Below are 19957 nucleotides of genomic sequence, written 5' to 3' on the forward strand. Positions count from 1 at the left end.
CCCATACCTTGAGAACACCGCCACAAACCGAATACAGCATGTCGAATTACATGAACCTTGAGTACAGAGCCGAGAAAATACAAAAGGGAGGTTAATATGTTGTCCTAGCAACCCCGACTATCTCTTTAAACCCAAATTTAATTTTCTCATCAAATGCTGAAAGAAGTTCTTGCAACAGCATGACTATTCCTGAAAGAAAGTGCAAGGTACAAATAAATTACCACCCCCCACACCATCACAAAGTGTCTTGGCAGCGTAAAAGCGACGTGCATAAATTTTTCCCTAACAGGTCTATGAATACAACAAAGTAGTGGGAAGATAATAGAAATCTCGTAGCTGGGAGCATGTTAGCATCTCTGCTACGGCAGCTGCACGCTCGGAGGAGCCTGAGTGGGCTCAGTGGGATGCAGGAGGCCGCTGTGCCCCCCCAAGCAGCCCCAATTTGGGGAGCGAAGGTCATTTCCCAAGGGAAGAGGAGGCTTCGCTTGTCAGGCAAAGGAACTGGGATGGGGCTGTGGGCAGCTCTCACACTCCTCCCGCATGTGACCTACCGCTATTTCTTCCTCTCCTGACGCGGGAGGCTGACAAGATGCTGGACGTGTCGGTGCAGAATAATATCGGATCCCTGGGCTTTGAGAATCTCCTTTGATGCCTTTGTCCAGATCATTACCAAGTTTGTACACTGTTTTCTTTGTACTGCCTCCACCAAATAGTCTGCTCCTGTTAACGGCTAATAATGTCAGTTATTACTAGACACTGCCAGGATTGATTCGTGCTGCACCTACACTTCTGGAGCTGAAGGTCAGGGAATAGAGACAGTTTCATCTGTCTTTTCTCTACAGGATTCACTGCTTGTTTAGGCTATTAGTACCAAGGAAAAATGATTGGACTTACACCAGTATAATCACTTAAAAGAGGTGCTGGGGACATTGTGAAAGTGCCCTCATGCTGCACACAGTGGTTTATACGGGTTTTTGTGTGCCCAGTGCGTATTTGTAATAGGGACCCAAGTAGATAGGTATGAATCCAACTTTTATTAGCAAATCCATGGGTGAAAAAGAGTATATTAAAATCAAGCTTTGCTTGCATAACTGTGGTTTTAATGATGGCAACCAACTCAACAGTTCAATAACTGAAGTCCACAGTCTCCATTTTTAGAAAGTCAGCTTTCACCCTGCCAGGCAGAAAGGGCTGAAAATTGAATTTATGTGAATGTCTGTGCAAAAGTATAGCTCAGGTCAGGGAGTTCAAGCTCTAGCCCACTACCAACATGTTTGTAGCTAGGCTCAAGGTAAGTGAAAACATAGGAAGACACCGCTGGACCTCCAGCTTTGAGTCAGTGTGGGGTTCTGTCCTGGTTTCGGCTTGGATAGAGTTAATTTTCTTCCTAGCAGCAGGCATAGTGCTGTGTTTTGGATTTAGTAGGAGAAGAATGTTGATAACATGCTGATGTTTTTAGTTGTTGCTGAGTACTGCTTATGCTAGGCAAGGACTTTTTCAGCTTCCCATGCTCTGCCAGGCGCACAAGAAACTGGGAGGGGGCACAGCCAGAATAGTTGATCCAAACTGACCAAAGGGCTATTCCATACCATATGACGTCATGCTCAGTATATAAACTGGGGGGGGGTGGCCAGGGAGCAGCGATCGCTGCTCGGGAACTGTCTGGGTATCGGTCGGCGGGTGGTGAGCAATTGCATTGTGCATCACTTGCTTCGTGTATCATTATTATCATTATTATACTGTTACTATTAGCATTACTATTTTACTTTATTTCAATTATTAAACTGTTCTTATCTCAACCCAGGAGTGTTTCTCATTCTTACTCCTCCGATTCTCTCCCCCATCCCATCGGGGTAGGGGGAGTGAGCGAGCGGCTGCGTGGTGCTGAGCTGCTGGCTGGGGCTGAACCACGACAGGTTCCCATCTTAGAAATTAAAAATAAAGGGAAAAAATGGTAACTTGGGACACACAGTGGTATGTCTGTCTCTATCAACGTGTGCCTGGACACCTCCAAAGAACCTGTAATGTGTCAGGATAAAACCAGCCCTTTACCCTTAACAAAGTTTTTCCTTAACAAAGGTGGAAGGAAAAAAAACCAAACCCAAGGTATCTGCACTTTTGCTGCCTTCTTGCTCACCGAAGCACGGGAGCCGGGAGCACATCCCCGGCCCCGGCCCGGCTCAGCTGTGATGGTGACTTGAGCACAAGCACCTAACAGCAAACCAGGCTCCCTCCAAGGAGCTAAAATAGAAGGAATTTTAACCTGAATCACAGAAGATGAGAGTCCGTTAGTTCTTCGTGGATGTTTTTCTGCTCTATTTCCTGTTGCATATAGTACCCAGATCCCATTGCGATAGAAGCATTAGAAATGCATAGAGAGAGACAGAAACAGGGAAAAGGAGGCTGGATTTAAATATTCAGTGCTAAAGACACTATATTTTATTTTCAGGAAACGCAGATAAACAGAAGCTGTCTAAGAAAGCTATGTACAGTTTAATAAAGTGTATGCAATAGGATGTCCTTGCAGCACTTTTATTAGCATTAATAGGGTCTAAGCTGCCTGTATGTAAATCATTGCAGATCTAGGAGATGAAATGTATCGTAAGACCCACACAACTTACCCAATTACACTAAGAAAAATCCATGCGATAATTATACTGCATTAAGCAAAACAAAAATAGGGGGAAATATGTTGCAAATATTCAGCAATGACTCATTATTTGTTGTTAATTGCCATCAAACTACAATGGTTTGCCTGTTACCTGTACCTAATTCCATTTCCAGTAAGAATACAAGGATGTGAAGTGTTCAGAAAAATCACCTAAGAAGTAGCACTTGTCACAGAAAGTTGCAAAGACCGTTGACAATGAAGCACACAGTACGTATTACTACCAGGGAGATATTAATCGCACAAAAGCACATGCTCTTTATATTGGAACATGTAATTTTAGCACTCTTAATGAGATTTAAAAAAAAAGATTTTTTTTTACAGTAATCCTGTAACATTTTGACCAAAGGTTTCATTTGCATAATTCCCAGGGTGCAATTTAGTAAATCTTGTTGAGAAGTTAAGAACATTATCTGAATACAATGTAAGGTTTACTTCTTTTGTTGAAACTGTTCCTGGAGCAGTTTACCATAATAATAATAATAATAATAATAAACAATAATAATGAAAAAACCTCTATTCCCAAGGAGCTCACTAGATTAGGAGAAAAAATTACTGGTTGGGGGAATTTACTGGCTCAGGAGAGAGTTGCTTTTTCATTCATTTATGCCCGGGAAGTGAGAAGATGTTTAACACATCCGTATGATAATCTTCTGACTGGAGAACATACACATGATTTTTTTTTTTATTTATCTTTCCTTTTATAAAGCAGTCAAGAGTTATGTAGGGTTCTGGGTTACAGAACAGATGGCAGAAGGATAGTTTTCCTTAGCTGCATTTATAAATTTTTTACTCAGAGAACCCTTGGAGCTTTGAGCTTCTCCAGAGCCAGGCATGGTACAACCCTGCATATGATGACGTGAGCAAGATGAATGATGATGGCTGATGACTGTCATAAGAGGAATTTGCTTGTAAAGCAGCTTTTAATCTCTAAAAAACCCCTCGGGGATGAAGCTTAGATGGGATTGTTACATCGGTGAAGGATAATGCCCGACAGAAAGGCAATTTACGGTGGAAGATATGATCCCCTGATCCTATCCTACCTCATGAATACAGGTGAAATTTTCCACGCAGGAACCCTGGGATGCTGAGTATCCACACCTACGCTGACAGATACAAACGGACCAATCTGGGAACTCTGGGACCAGCCACCAAATCCACAGAGGGAACAGGCAGCGGAGCCAGGCACCGAACTTGCATTGCCAGACCTCCGCTCGGCTGCGGCAAGCGAGGACACGGCAGCCTCGCAGTCCAACGGCAAAGCGAGGGGGTGCAGGGGGCCTGAGCTTGAGGCAGTGATGCACCGTCCCACACCGCGCGCGAGGGCTGCGGTCAACGTTCGCGACTCAGAACCAGAACCCCAAGAGCTTGACTCAGCTCTCATTTCTACAGAGTAATCCCAGGAACAGAAGAAATCGGTGCGATTTCACAGATGGGTATTTTCCACTGCAGGTTCTGAGATAACAACTAAACTGTGTGCAAAGTAACATTGCAGCTCTTGAGGTAATACAGGGCTACGCCCTCAGAGCTGGCTTTCTCCTTTGTAGCAATCTCACATTTAGATGGACTTGAAAAGTAGCCTGTGGTTGTGACACAGGACTGCTTCCCGCTTTTACAGATAAAATCTTGGGGTTCATGCATCTCCATCAGGAATAACTAGGTAGCTAAGCGCTTCCCGCAAGTTTTACTGATAAGCAAAATTTCAGCTGATGAGCTCCTTTGAGGTACCAGCTTTTATCACTCTGTTTCACTCCTGCTGATCCATATCCTTCTTGTGTTCTTAGCCCTTCCATTTCTCGCTGTGGGGCTTTGAATTTACAAGCCCTCTCATCCTGGCAGACGACAAGAACCACAGGTCCCCGTAACAGTCCTGCGCCAGGAGCAGCGGCAAGGCAGGCCATGGAAAGCTGTATGGTCAGCAGATTGGAGGACACCTGTGAGTCCATAAATTACACAGGTTTTGGAGCGCGACATTGCCATAAAAAAGTGGCCCAATGGAGATCGATTAGGTATCAGTAAAGGAAATGCCTGGAAGCCTAGGAAACCGGGGGTGTAGGGAAAGGCTGAACAAGCAAGGACAACTGAGCCTACAGAAGAGAAGATGGGACCGTAACAACAGCGTTCCTGTACCTACCAGACTATATTTAGAGATTTCACTGGGCCGTACACGGTCTGGGTTCTGCCCATCACCGTGCGAAGGTATATGTAAGTGCCTGGGAATGTATCTAGAGAAAGCAAAGCAGGCCATTTATACTCTGTTGCATTTTCTATCCACAGAGCAAACTAGAAAATAAATTGCCTTTGAAGTTCTCCAACTTGCTCTATAACGTATGGAGTTACGAATGCGCTTCAAAAAATACTTAGTTTCCCACATCTCCCATAGAATACTACGCAACATTTGCACTAACATGACCTGAGGAGGCTTAGACTTGATTTTTTTGTTTTATAAAACCCATTATAATTATTAATGAACACATAAAATAATGTAAATGATAAGCAGTAAGTGTCTTTTATTATTATGCTCTTAGCTATTTTGCCCATTAAGAAAACCAAATTAAAATAATTGAAGACTATAATCTGTCATGCATTCAAAATGCTCCATAGAAATTCAGACAGGCAAACATATTCAAAGTCTTTAAATGAGCACACTTAAGAGTCAGTCTAAGCATTCCAGGATTGGCTCATTAATTTTAGTGGAAATATTTTAATTCAGCTACTCTTACTGCTTATTGAAATCCTTGCTAAGGACTTACTTATTTATTTTTAACTGAATCTGCAATATGTTTAAGACTCATTTGCATAAAAGTTCTTAACTCTTATTTCACAGTTGTTTTAGAAGCCAGTAAAGAGACACATCTCTAGCCCTGTATTTCCAAACAAATTACTGCATGCTGCTTAAAGAATCACATATGGTTTCAATAAATAGATGCAAAAGTCAAATGGACAGAGAAAAATTAAGACAGATTTGGAGACCCAACCAGGTTAAGGTGATATTTATTAACTTCTGTCCCCTTTTATCACACTTGCCAATGATCCCAAGCTACTTCCCAGAAAGAAAGGAAAAAAGAAAACAGAAGATTCTCTAAACCACTTCAGCTGTCTTCAGAGAAAACCATCTATTCCGCGCCTTGCAAAGAGGGTGCTTTGACATGGCAAGGGCAGCTATCAGGTTTGAATAAAAGGAGCATTTCCACTAACTACAACACTGGGCTTAATAGCAGCCTGCAAGTCTTTATCCACTACTGGACAAAACGACTATCAATTGAGCTAAGTTTCCCATGGCGGCAGTATTTGCAAACAAAGTTAAGCAGGAAAAGATCTCTATTGGCAAAGAAAGAAAGGATGGAAACACACATTTGTAATTGAGGATTTCTTTCTTCCCTTGAGTGGGACTGGTTTCACTTCGTACATAAGTCACTAAAAACATTGTATGTGGTCTAAGATAGCCAGATGAAAAGAAGACAAGCAAGCCTTTCCAGATTGAAAGCCATCCTCCTTGTCTTGAACACTTAAGTACACACCAAATCTCCTGGAAGAAGTGGTTTTCCCTTTCCACACGTTGCAGAGAGAGAACCAAGGACTATGCTTAGACTAGATGCCTAATTTTTCCATGGTTGAGATTCACTGTGATAAATGCCATTCCTCCTGCAGTTACACATAGCATTTAGCTAGTATCATTACTACTGCTATGCATGAGCTTAAGTTTCTTCCCCCTCTTTAAAATACAAATCCAAACTAAAAACTTTCCCTTTGTCCCAATGGCTGGGTGTCTCTCATGTCAGGTTAAATCTGCCTCTGCTCCAGCTGAAATCTGCGCAAAGTGATTTATAATGTATTTATTTTGATGATAAAACAAGAGTAAAACTAGTAGGTAAGAGAGATTAAAGCTGTCCTTTAAGTTATTGATGTAACTGATGATGCAGCCTGCATTAGAGGAAGAAATGAAACTATGAAATGTTTGAACCCAAAAGAGAAGAACCTCTCACGCATGGCTGGCTCGTGCTCCGTAGCCTGCAGAGGAACCCGCTCCCCGGCCAGCTCGCCTGCTTCTTACCAGGAGGAGTTTGCTTCCTCTGCACTGACCCTGCGAGCGCTTGGCTGAGGCGCTTCACCAAATGTTCAGTTGCTGAAGGCTTCCAGCGTTTCACAGGTCCTTTGGCTTTCGCGCAGCTCCCTCTCTCCACGGGCTGCTCTCCAGCGCAGCGGCTCCCTTCAGGCCAATTACGTCCACGCGGATCCACTTCTCCGGAGCTCTCCCTATGCCCATCGGTAGCTTTGATAGCCTTCGCTCCCTCTCTTCCTTCCAGGTTTTTTTGAATTGTTTACCAAGGTTTTTCTCCTCTACCTGGACGAAAACGTAACATCGAGCAGATGGAGAACAGGAGAATATAAATCAGGCTCAACAAGGAGACCGGAATGCAGTGAGAGAGAAGAATTTCTGCCTGTGATTCTGCCCAATAACCGTGTGTTACCCCACGCATAAGTATGGGATGAAAATGAACTTGTCAGACTCATGGTCCAATTCAAAATCACCATGATTCTGCTTGGGATAGAAGCAAAATAACAATCCCTTTGCCTAGGAAACTGAATTTCATACATGATCAGAGGAGACGCTACAAACACAGAATACCTGGTGCGCAGCACTGCAACCAGGCTCAGGAACTGCTGAATTTTAACTTTGCTTTCCTACCTGCTGAAACAGCAAAGAATTTATATTTTAAGAAGGAGTTGTTTGGACACAACAAGACTAAGGTCTGCAGGATTTGTGGGGCCAGTCTGCTCTCTGCCTAACACTCCAGTTGGGCCAAAGTTTCTGAGTGGTGACTTGGGACTGACAGCAGCTAAGACGATGCCAGCCCTGCCAGGTCTCCGTCTTAACCAGTGAAAACTCAGTAAATTGCAATTTGTTGCATGGTCTTCATGATTAAATAATTAAGCAATTTTCATTACTCGCTATTACGAAGGTCAAGAAGCTAATGTGCCTGTATCAGGAACTGGCCAATGCTAATGGATCTTCCACACCGAATGGTAATTGATACGGCACAGCAATTTCTAAAGCAACATGTGCCTTTCTTCAGGCCTTTTGCAGCTGCTTCAGTTTTTAAGTACTCCGCTGTGGAAACGCTTCAGACTGTAGCAAGGTGAGTGAGAGGGAGGAGAGCGAGAGCGTCTCTGATGGGAAGGGAAGATTATTACGGATCAGCAGGATACCACCGCGTGACCAACGTCTTATCACTGCCAGAACGTTGATAGCAGAAGCAAAAAACCTCGTTCTTGCTACTCTTTCTCTTATCTCTCTTACAAGAGAGCAGATTCTTCAGTGTAGTGACTGAAGGCATCCCAGTGGAGTTGCATGTGCTGCTATCGGGTGAATTTTGGCCCTGAAGAACTGGGGCTGGTTCACGCTGTGCAAGATGCAAGTGGCTGATATTAAGTAACTGGGATTTGAACCAGATGCACAAGCCCTCCTCTGCTGTAGAAGATGCTCCATAACAAAAGGTCAAGGAAATACCTCTGAGAGTTCAAAACACACTGTTCTTACTACTGTGATGGAGGAGTCCTAACAGGCAAGAGAAGATCATCCTTCATAATCTATTTATGAAGGGCCACACGCTGTTATCCTTACAGAGCGTACCATCCTGCAGTGCCTTCTTGCAGCTGACCCTACTGCGTCTGCTATGGCTGTGCCTCAATGAAGACTAAGTCAAGAAAAATAAATCATGGTAGTGGCACTTTGTCCTCATTTCTTTTTGAAGGGCGTCTGTCCCTAAGTCTTACGCTGTCTGCCACAGAGCCAGCCTGGCAAAGAGAATCCAGCACCTTTCTGGGTAAAGCCGAGCAGGAAACCCGAGTGCTCCGTGCAGAAGATAACCAGGGGTAGCAAATACTGACCTACACAGGAGTAACCTGATCACTGTAACTAATGATTGAAGCCCTCAGCTAGTATAAATCAGTGTAGGCTCACTGGCTTCAAACAGAGGCACGCTAATTTATTTCAGCTGAAAATTTGGTCCGTGGCATTTAGAAACTAAATTGCACAGCAGAAGAACAAGGGAAGAGTGGTCTTTGTACAACAACACGCAGCAGTTTAACACAAGCAGCATTCCTTTCCGTAGGACAGTGAGCTTTCACACAGGGAAAAAGCATTCAGTGGGGAACAAACACACTTGTTTCCTCATGAAGGGAGTTCTTCCCAGATTCCAGGGATATAATTGGTCTTAGTATGGCCTCTGCTTTTGTAATGAGCTCTAGCTTTCCCCATCATATATAGCTATGCATTGAATTCACATTTTGCACGGCACCTACAGATGGTACTGATCATAACGAAGTGGTGCTGTGGCGTGATTGCAAATGCTAGTCTCAGCATAAATTTAAGCTTTTAGACCTGTCTGCAAATAGCTAACAATAGGAAACAACAATAAAACCCTCTAGTGTGTATATTTTGGAGAACGAAATCTGCTGAGGCTCATGTTCGAGACATTACTTTGGGATGCTCGCAGAGCAGAATTTAAAGCTCTGCAGCTCTCAAAGTCTCTCTAATAAGTTTAATTATAGGAAAAGCAAACCCATTTGTTTGTTCTGTAGGGCAGATTACATGGCACAGTGTATAAAGAAGTTATTTCAATGGTCAGTAAAGGGAACCACCAACTGTGAGTAGGCAGAAAATGAATTTATCCCTATGCGCTACAGGAGCAATGCTAACGGGCATCAGAGCAGGTTTAGACTTGATGATCCTTATCGTCCCTTCAAACTCGAGATGTTCTTTGATTCTGTTGTCAGCTGAACAAAGCCAGTGTTAGATGACTTTGGTTCTAGGACTCACCCTCGTATGTTATGCAGACAAAATACCGAATCATCTATAACTTTTCCCTGATGGTCAAATTCTGCCCATGGATGGACACATATGCTTCCTTCTGCAACACCTAACAGCAGCTAAACGGGACATCCGAGAGCTGCATTTTTCCTTCAAGCAACTGCCAAGCAAGGCACTGCGAGAACTCTGCAGTCAGGAAAGCCTGGCACGGTAACAGCCCCCAGGCAGAAGTCAGGCACGTCCGCCCCAGCCAGCACCGAGCCGCGGGCTACCCGTTGGGTGTGTACAGCTACATCCACGGCGCACCACCTACCCATGCAAAAATGCTCCAGGCCAGCTACAGGCACACCCTGCCACGTGCGTGCCAGCTGCCTTTGCCATCACCTACAAGTGTCGAGCCTCCCGCGATCCCCTCTCCCAGCCCGCTCTCCTCCGCCCCGGCCGCCCTGTCTCGTCTTCCCGCAGCTCAGCGGCGTTGCTAAGGGTCCCCGGCAGCTGCAGCCCCTGCGCTCGGGCCCCTCTCTTCAAAGCGACCTTTCCCTCTGGCGTGGGCGCCCTCGGGCTCAAACACCCATCATTTCTGCAAATCTGCTTCGCGCGCGAGGGACGGGAGGTTGCCTTCTAGGAAACGTCAAACCTAGCTGAACTCTGCTCATTTGGAACGAATTCACAGGGCTGAATTTTTGGCAAGTTTTTCTCTTTCATTAACTGTACTGTACTTCTGTGCGGGTTAGATCCGAGACCCCTGCTTACTTTGACTTGAATTCACGTTAGACTTAATTCATACAACTTACTGATGTGCTTCCTGCCCACACCCTTCTACCACAAAAGGCAGACAGGCCTGTTTTAGGACATGGCACCACATATTTAAAAAAACCCCAAAAATGCAATCACTTCTGACACGGTTTAGCGCCTTTTTACATCTCACTTCCATTTATGGCACATTCCATTTTTGAATTTAACCCCCATAAGCCAGTAACAGTCCTCAAAAGTCACACGCATGGGCGCAACCACAAGCCTCCCACCCGCCAAAAACCCCAATGACGACGACCGCGTTCACGGAGGTAGTTCTGTTTGCAGAAGGTGCAAAGCACAGATGCCTCAACAAGCAGCTGAGCAGCCGTATTCCTGAGCGGGTATCTGCAGATGTACGCACACAAGTACACCCAAATACCGCACCGGCAGTTAGAGGGGCTGCGCGCGCCGGCACGCACGGCTCCGGTGCACCACAGGTGCAAGGCACTGCAAGGTAGCCTGGAGCTCGATTAATGCCCCAAAGACCAGTTACTTTCTAGGATTTCAAGAGGCTCACAATGAGAAGTCTTCCTATTACTAGTAATTTACAGGGAGGGCGCGTTAATCTGCCGTTGCCATTTGCCTTTCTCAGCACTTCCACAAATAGGTGCGAGGTGCGAACCACTCGCTCAGATTTTCCGTGTGAACCTGCAGCTCGGTGGACTTGGCTAACAAGGATGGTGGAGTCCGGTCTGATCTGGGGCGCTAATGCTCGACTGCCTTTTTAATTGCAGTTACTCTGACAGACGTAGTGAATTTCTTGTTTAATTTTTTTGCGGTATTATTAATTGATAATTTAATTTCCGATCTGGTGAATTACATGCAATTCCTTCACCATCAGTTAAATGACAAGTTTAGAGCAGAATAGTTTAGGTAAGCAGATTGTCAGTGCTTATGGCTGTAAGACATAATTATGTACAGCCAACTGTGTAACGCGCTTGAAAAAATTATAAGCCTAGGCACAGAAATTAAAATTCTTTCAAGATGAAGTTGTACAAATACAGCTGCAAAAAGATGCAAAACCCTATTAATTTATTCCAACTGTAGTGGGTAGTGCAACGGCGTTCCAGCCCCTGCCGCCCTGCCGAAGAAAGTTTAACTACAACACACAACGCATCAAAGGCTGGATGTTTAAATCTAAACACGGCTCCAGAAAACTATTTCAGCTATTATTTATGTACTCATAAACTTCTGGGCATCAGCTGGTAACTTGGCATGATGACTCCTCAGCGTGTCAGGGCAAACATTAAACGCTAAATTACCATATGTCAGCTTAGGGTAGTTAATAATTCTACCACATCTTGGACAACTTGAAGGCTTTTCTGAAACTGCTGTCAAATCAAATCTTTCCTTTGATCAATAACGCAGCACAATGAAATATGTTATTTGCGGTGTCTGAAAGAGCAGATTAGCAAAACACTGTAAACGCAACTGGCAGGGTCTAACTCTGTTTCTTAACTGGAGATCCCCAATACGCGCATCAGTTCTTCCAGCGAGGCGACTGACACGAGGAAATGGCACGTGCCTGTACCTCACCCCTCTATCTCTGTTACATGCACTTGTGGTTTGCCACCCCCCCCAGCCCCAGCGCTGCGTGTTACCTGCAGATCTAACAGGCAGCAGTTAATTACGGGCGCGCTGTTTGTTCCACACCACTGGGTCTATCAGTTGCAGCCTGAGGAGTAAAATAGAGAAAGACTGCAAGCATAGAGAACCTGTCTGACCTTCCGCTTGTTTCCCAAGCTGTGAAATAGAGATATCTCTGGGAATACTGAGAATAAGGACCAGCAGCAATCTCTGGGAACAGCTAAACAAGGTAGGGAATGCAGAAATCTCTACGCTGGGCTTTACTTAAAGGGGTTCTACCAACCCCAAATCGCACTTCTGCTGCCACTTTTATTCTCAGTCAGGTACGGCTGCAACTAGCACACACTACTACAGAAGTAAAACTGGTTGGAAGGAAGTGTTATTTCCTCTGTGCATTTGACAGCATCAATGGCACATTTCAAGATATTCAACACCGGCAACTGGGGCCAGATTGTCACTGCAATTCTACTCCTGCCAAAGCACCTGAAACTAAGTCAAATTATTTCTAGGGCTTGCCACACATCTTACTATGAATATGCGGAAAACCTGGCCCTGGCTTCCCACAGTGCAGCCGCAGGCCATTTGTAGCCTCTATATGAGCCCTGGAAGGGATTTTTACTTAACGCAAACTGAAAGCAACGGTGTTGCATTACAGACGACTTCACTGCGAGCACCCAGCCTGGCCCTTGCTCCCGCGAGCAGCCCTCCAGGAACAAAGCTGGGAAACCCTGCTCCAGTTCCTTATTTTGAAGCACAAACAAAATCTGAGCTCTTAGAACATTTCTGTGTTTTCTTATGCTCTTTGGTCTGTTCACTATATCCACTGTCGTGTTGGATTTTATAGTTCACAACTGTAAGTCAGAAATATGTCCTCCAGTTCCTACAGACCCACCCCATCCAGCACACGCATCTTCTTAAAGCCTTGCTGGAGACTGGTGACAGCAGGAGTGGACCTGGAACACGCTGGTCCCCAACAACCTTTCAAACCATCAGCAGTGAGTAAAGGAAACCCATTTCTTATAGAACGTTTCTGAGCATTTTCATTTTTTGTAATTCAGGTCACTCCATCCCATCCTCCATCGCTGATAGATTTAGTCGTAGTGGTTGTTCTCAGCTGCAGGGCCCCAAGAAAGTAATGTGAAAGTTGCTGGTGGCAGGAAATTGCCTTCATAATACTTTCAATTTAAAAAAGTTTATAATGACGCAGGAAATAGGTCCTGTGGGAACCGGGAGGGTTGAAAATAATCCACCAACGAAAGAATTGTGAACTGCTGACTTTTGGCATTTAATTGGGATGGCATTACAGGTCATATTCCTCTACCAATCCCATACACACTCAAAAGGTGATACTAAAAAGGAACAGATTATGATTATTTCATACAGTATCTCTTTTTATCAGAGGAAATTAAAAGAAAACAGTCTGTCACATACCAACGTCACGTGGCTGCTTTATAAGCCATGCCTTGCTCTCCAAGCTAGTGTAAATCAGCATGGCTGCTTTTAGTTCAGTGGCTTTACACCGATTTCCGCTGGCTGACAAGCTGACCCAGTGTTTTTGTGGTGATTAGAGTGGGATATCGCTTCATGTTTATTTCTAGGAAAGCTCAAAGTTGGTTCTTGTGCCTTTGAGGAGCTGGATGTATGCGGGGGAATGATGTTTCTTCAAACTCTAAATCTTCAGGGCTTTTTTTCTTTTTTAATAAGAAGCAGGAGGAAGATTTCCTTACCCTCTGAACTATCCCTGGTTTTGAATACGCTACATGGCATGCCTGTAAACAGAAGAAGAAAGCTCTTATGTGAAACTTCTTAAACTGCATAGGATGACGGACAGCAAATGGGATGCAAGCCAAGGAACACAACAATTAGCACAGAGAAAGTTTTCAGGGTTTATTCCATCAGTCAGCACTTAAGGAGGCTTTGAAGGGGAAAAAGCATCCTTTTATATATTAATCCACTACTTCTGCACTTTCCCCCTATTCCGTGGATTTAGTGCTTAGCTGCTAAATATCTATATGCAGAGCTTTATTAAGAGGAGTTGGTTTACTTTTTGAAAGATTCCACATCCATTAGTTTATAGAGAGAAAAAAGGCAAAATCATTTTGCCTGCTGCAATATCCAGAGTTTAAATGATGACTTACTATTCCCCAGCTTTCAGTACTTGAAGATGGGGATGAGAAAAGAGCTGGCATTTCTTGCAATGTTATTTCTGGTCATCACCTTACTAAAGAGTAGGGTTGTGCTACAGATGATAAAGGAACTCAGTGAAAGCAAAGGGAAAATCCCCCACATTTCACCCCCTTCCTGTTCTGTCTTGGCAGACTTCACATCTGAAGAGGCACCTTACTGTTCCAAGATAAAATATTTTCTCTTTTCTTTAAAAAGAAAAAGTTCTCTCAAGCAAGAAGTTGGGCAACAGCAGGGAACAATGCCATGCCAGTATTAATTAGCAAATTCCAAATGAATCATAGTTTGTGCTTAGCGGGGTATGCTTGAAAAGCATGTGAACTTTTAAAATGCTGTGTTGAGCATAATAGTTGCAGCTTATTTTTATGTAGTTTTTTAATAAGACAAACAAAGAGCGAGCTGCTTTGGAAGGTCATCTTATTCACTTCCTCCATGGCCCTGTTCCCAGGCATCCGTGCTCTTGCCCATCTCTTTATTCAGAGGATGACTTCCCCCTTAGCTCATCCCTTTTGGTTCGAGGCCACTACTGGGGGACAGGATTTTTCCTCTAATTAAGAGGTGGCATGTGTGGTTGTCCACACTGCGCCTTGAATCACCTAGCAGGGAGTACACTGTGACATGCCACACTTGTCATTTCCACGTCTCTTTGATCCTGGGTCCTCAGGACCCCAAAATTTGCCTTCCCCACAGAGGAGAGGTGCTCCTGCCGCCTGCTGCCAGGCCGCCTCTCTGTGCCAGGGCTGCAGGCGGGCGCTTTCATGCGCCCAACTCCCTGCCTCAGCATGGGAGGCAGAACCGAGTAGTAGCTACATATGGCAGCAACTGCAGCAACAGACTCTGATCTTAATTTCAGGATTATTTAGGTTGTGATTGAGCCGGGGCACCTGCCTGTGCAAGGCTCATCAACTCTCTTTGATTTGGAAGACTCTGCGCATCTGTGTCAGACTGTGAACTTCAATTTCAGTGCAGAGCTTCATTGCTGCTTTTCCTCTCTTTCACTTCTATATTGAGTTTAAAAGACACAGGAGTTGAAAAAAGAAATCGGTGCACCGGTATAGGGTAAGCAGTAATGGGAGATTGTGAGCGTTCATTCAGGTAGCATGCAAAGAGAAAAAGATGCCCTTGGCAATCTAAGAAACACCAGCATTTCTGCACCGAATTTCAGGGTGATGGTGAATAAACAACAAATCAGACTGAGAGCATCCTTGATATGAGTTCGCTCAACAGCTCGGGAAGTCGGTATGGAAAGGTTTCACTGGCTACACTTGAGCGGGTGGCAGAAAGCCCGCACGGATATCCAGGATGTGGCCAGGCCAGGACACGGTGCTGGCAATTCAGCTTCTGAGGGGAGGATGGATGAAACGCCCCAGCTGTCCTTTCTGCCACAGGAGACCAACACCACCTTCCAGGGGAGAAGCTCTTTGAAGGCAAGTAGAGGCAAGGAAAGACACTGCAATTTTTAAAGGATTATGGTCTGAACACAAAGAATGTTACAGAGAAATAAGAAAACTCATACAATGAAACATTATGATTTTTTTCTAGGCCTGTATATTTCTTGAACCAGCTAAAGGCATCATAGAATTGTTTAGGTTGGAAAAGACCTTTAAGATCAAGTCCAACCATTAACCTAACACTACCAAGTCCACCACTAAACCAGTTAAGGTAGAATCATAAGTAATTTCATGTTTCCTGGCTTGATGGCTGGATTATTTTTTAATGAAAGTAGAAAACTAGGGATTATTGAAGTTGGAAAGGACCTCTAAGATCATCAGTCCAACCATCAACCCAACACCACCATGCCTACTAAACCATGTCCCCAAGTGCCACGTCTACCCGTTTTTGAACACCTCCAGGGATGGTGACTCCACCAGCTCTCTGGGCAGCCTGTTCCAATGCTTGACCACTCTTTCAGTAAAGAAATGTTCCCTAATATCCAGTCTAAACCTCCTCTGATGCAACGTGAGGCTGTTTCCTCTCGTCCTATCACTGGTTACTGGGAAGAGCCCAACACCCATCTCGCTACAGCCTCCTTTCAGGTGGTTGTAGAGAGCGACAAGGTCTCCCCTCAGCCTCCTCTTCTCCAGGCTGAACAACCCCAGTTCCCTCAGCCGCTCCTCATAAGGCCTGTGCTCCAGACCCTTCCCCAGCTTTGCTGCCCTTCTCTGGACGTGCTCCAGCAACTGAATGTATTTCTTGTATTGAGGGGCCCAAAACTGAACACAACCAGCGTTGAGTGCAGGGGGAAGAGCAGTCTCAGGAACCGTTACTAACCCTGTGTGCCTCTTGGCTGGAAGGAGGAAATAAAAATGGAAAACAAGGAAAATACAATCCCCTCCCCATTCTGTACCAGGATAACCCTGCTGCTTGCAAAAAGCAGGCTGGGGAAGGATTCAGCCACTCAAATGCAGATTGCACGGTGTGGGTTTAACTTAACTCAAACCTGTCCACCATGATTTAGCAAGAACGGCGGTAATTGTGAGACTGACATGTCTCCTTACGCTTTCCCTTACCCTGGCAAACAGAATTGACCATGCACAGAAAAGCTACGGGGTATTGCAACCTAAAGAACAACTGCAATGTCCACTGGGATCCAGAACATTCAGAGCTATTTTAATCAAATTACTATCGATTAGGGACAAACTAGAGTCTATTGAAGTTAATGGACAGATTTCCATTGACTTCAAAGGGCTCTGGAACAGGCTGTAACACGGAAAACAAGCAAGTATCAAAATGAGAAAATGCATTTTAGTCTAACTCTAATTGCATGAGATGAAAGAACTGTTTCAGCCAAAACTTTTTGGAACTATTCTGCTCGAGACAAACATCAAACATCTCAAATGGTCCAAATCCAGCAAAGCTACCAGCGAATAAGGAAAGAGTCTGGTAACAGCAAGTGTGGCCAGCTATGGGTACCAGAGACCTATAAATAGATACATTAGCTCTACCGACAGCCACAGAAGACCTTTACTAGCTTAAGCAGGAAAAACAACTTCACAATTTTGTGCGTGTATAGATATATACATTAATTTAGTTTTACTTTCCACTCGAATTTATTTTCTCTAAGAAAGAGGAGATTTTTTCTTTTTCCCTAGAATAATGTTAGTGTTTAATTCCTTGCTACAAATATATAATTTATCCTTTTGTCTTCATAGGACCTAATCATCTTCTCTGAGGGATGAATATGAAATCATGACACAAGCAATTTCTTTAAACTAGCCTCTCTATTACTGCCTAGAACATTTCGTTGTCTTTAAAGCTATATATTTATGTGACAGCCAGACATTCATTAAAACCCACAAATCTTAAGGCCCAAGAGGTATAAAAGGGATTTCTTCTTTTAAATTTTATAAGGGAAAAATCAGGCCTGAATACTGGGGGGGGTCATGACTTTACTGACCTTCACAATATTAGGTTCTTCCCAGAGTTGGTGTAATTAAGAATTGAGTCTGTGGAAGAAATAAGGTTTTTTTCCTATTAAAGAAGCTAAAGTCAGAGAGCACTTTAAATAGCTTGTAGGGACCAGCAGCACCATATTGTTCTCAACTCCAGCATTACATTTCTCCAGCTTTCATTCATTCAAGAGGTTTAGCAGGTAAACAGATAAATCCCACTTGAAGGCACTTGTGCCGTGCTCGAATGGCAGCAGAGGCTGTACTGGCTTTCTTGATCAAACAGTAGTTGAGAAATTTTGAGGCAGTAATTAAAGGAGGAAAGATTTGGGGTTTAAATACTCCATCCTGTCTAGTTCCTTCTTCTGTCAACATTCAATGGGACGTTTTGCTCAAAGTGTATTGGAGTAAGTACTAGAATCTGCCCATACGTTTTTTTTTTTTGATGGACAGATGAAGATCCCAGCACCACCATTACCAACAAGAAAGAATGCAAACGTCCAACAAACATCTAGCTACCTAACAAACATCGAGCCCTAACTGCCAGGTCATTTGGTAGAAAAGGTGCCAGGACATTGTCCACCAAAGGCTCCAAGCCCGAAGATTTCCAGACAAACCCTTCTTCCATAAAAACCCTTTGGGAAGCACAAATGCAAAGCACAGCAGTAGCTGCTGGGAGCTCTTTCTCCAGCTATGCTGCCATTTTACACCGCAATGTTCAACCAGGGGAAACGCTGTTTATCGCTTTCCTTCGTGTTGCTCCCTGCTAAGTGTCACCACAGTGGTCATCTCAGAGTGCGTGACTGGAGCGCCGACCAAAGAGCGCGCACCTCCGCGCTGCTTCAGATAACCACAATTGGGATCGAACGATATGGTTCAAACATCTCTTAATGTCCTATTATCTGTGGATCACTGACAGGGTTGATTATAACAGTCTGACGTGACTCCAAAGGAGCTGTTATGGTCTATTGTATCAATAGGTACCTAGGGAGCCTTTAATCTGCAGATGCATGTGTAATAACAGCATACTAAAAACACAGTATTTTTTTTTTTCTTAAAAGCTGCTACTGCTAAAGCAGTAAAAAGAAGCAAAAGTAATGTTCATTGTAAAAATAAAAGCCCTGTCATTTTTCACATGACAAGAGCACAAAAAAGTCTGAAACCCAAGATTTTTCCCCTTTCAGTTGTAATATAAAAATGATCCAAAATGTTTACGCCAGGAGACAATTTGGAATGACTTGTTTTCCTGCTGAGCTATAATCTTGGTCAGCGGGAATGCTACTGATGTGACTCAAACTGTATTGCTGCTGTAGTGTGAAGGAAAGAAGGGGTGAACTGTCATAATTCTTAAATTAGCAGAAATGTGTTTTGTGTGTATGATGTGTGAAAGTATGAAGATAAGCATGGGGGAAAATTGGTTCTTTCCCTTGGAAACTGGTAGATGGATTTGATTAAAAGAAGTCTACTTCCATGTTAGGTTCTCATGAGGTTCCTGGATACTGCGGAGACAGCAGCGGTGTGAGGCACACATACAAAGATACTGTTTTAGAAACAGAAGTGAAATGATACATAGAATATACAATTATCGCTTATGAAGTCATAGGCTCTTGCTTTTTTCAGAGCAGATTCTTTCAAAACATTTATTTATGCAGCGAGGTCTATGAGATGCCATATACCCAGACTACAGAGGCATTCAAATTTGTTTTCCTGAAAAATACTGTTAAAAAATGATTCGCTTAAAAAGAATTCTGTTTACAAGAAAGGAGTTAGAAGATGCTTTGGAAACATTCGATTGCTCATTCTTTGAGCAGTATCTTCTTGCAGATACAAGATAGTTTTCAAAGAAGGGTATAAAGTACACAAACACTCCTATTCCCATTTAGTCCCGACACAGAAACACATCCACAAGAAGTTTTGCAAGAGAATAAACATCCATTATGCTAGCAATTAAATCCTTACTTGTACAAGGGTCTTAATGTTTCCACTGACAGTTGTGACAGAAGAGTACCAATATCTCCCGAGAATTTTAATGAAAAATTCTTGAATGCAGAACTGCACTTGTGTGACTTGGCAGTTCGGTCCCTAGGTCTTCAGGGGAAAAAAAGGCTGGGTTACAAACCCCATACGATAAACAAACGTCTGACAGTATGTTTCAAAACATTATATTTAAATATAGAGACTTCTGTTCAAGTTATTAATGCCTTTAATATGGATTCTCATCTCCTCTTTTTATTACTTTGTGTGTCTTTCTGGTTATTTAAAGAGTTGTGAAAAGAGCTGGTCAGCACTTCAGAGCTCCCACTGCTCATCAGCGACAGATGCCGACCATAAAGTTAAAGCCAACACAAAAAAACCTCCAACCTAGAATTATTTTTTCTTCTCTCTGGGGAGGGAAGGCAAACACATCCATACCTCCCTGTCCTGCTCCTCCCAGCTTCCTACCGGAGAGCAACGCCGAGCCAGCACTGAGCTGGCTGGCTTGTTTTAACTCAGATTATGGGAGTACCAGCTCTTTGCAAC

General features: G+C 43.8%; 1 protein-coding gene across 2 annotated transcripts in view; it reads right to left on the reverse strand.

Annotated features, from left to right (window-relative positions):
• The window catches only part of CDH4 (cadherin 4), a 467924-nt gene that overhangs the window by 103909 nt on the left and 344058 nt on the right, over window positions 1-19957 (reverse strand). The window lies entirely within an intron of this gene.

Source organism: Pelecanus crispus, chromosome 14 (genome assembly GCF_030463565.1).
Source record: "Pelecanus crispus isolate bPelCri1 chromosome 14, bPelCri1.pri, whole genome shotgun sequence".
Taxonomy (NCBI): Eukaryota; Metazoa; Chordata; class Aves; order Pelecaniformes; family Pelecanidae; genus Pelecanus; species Pelecanus crispus.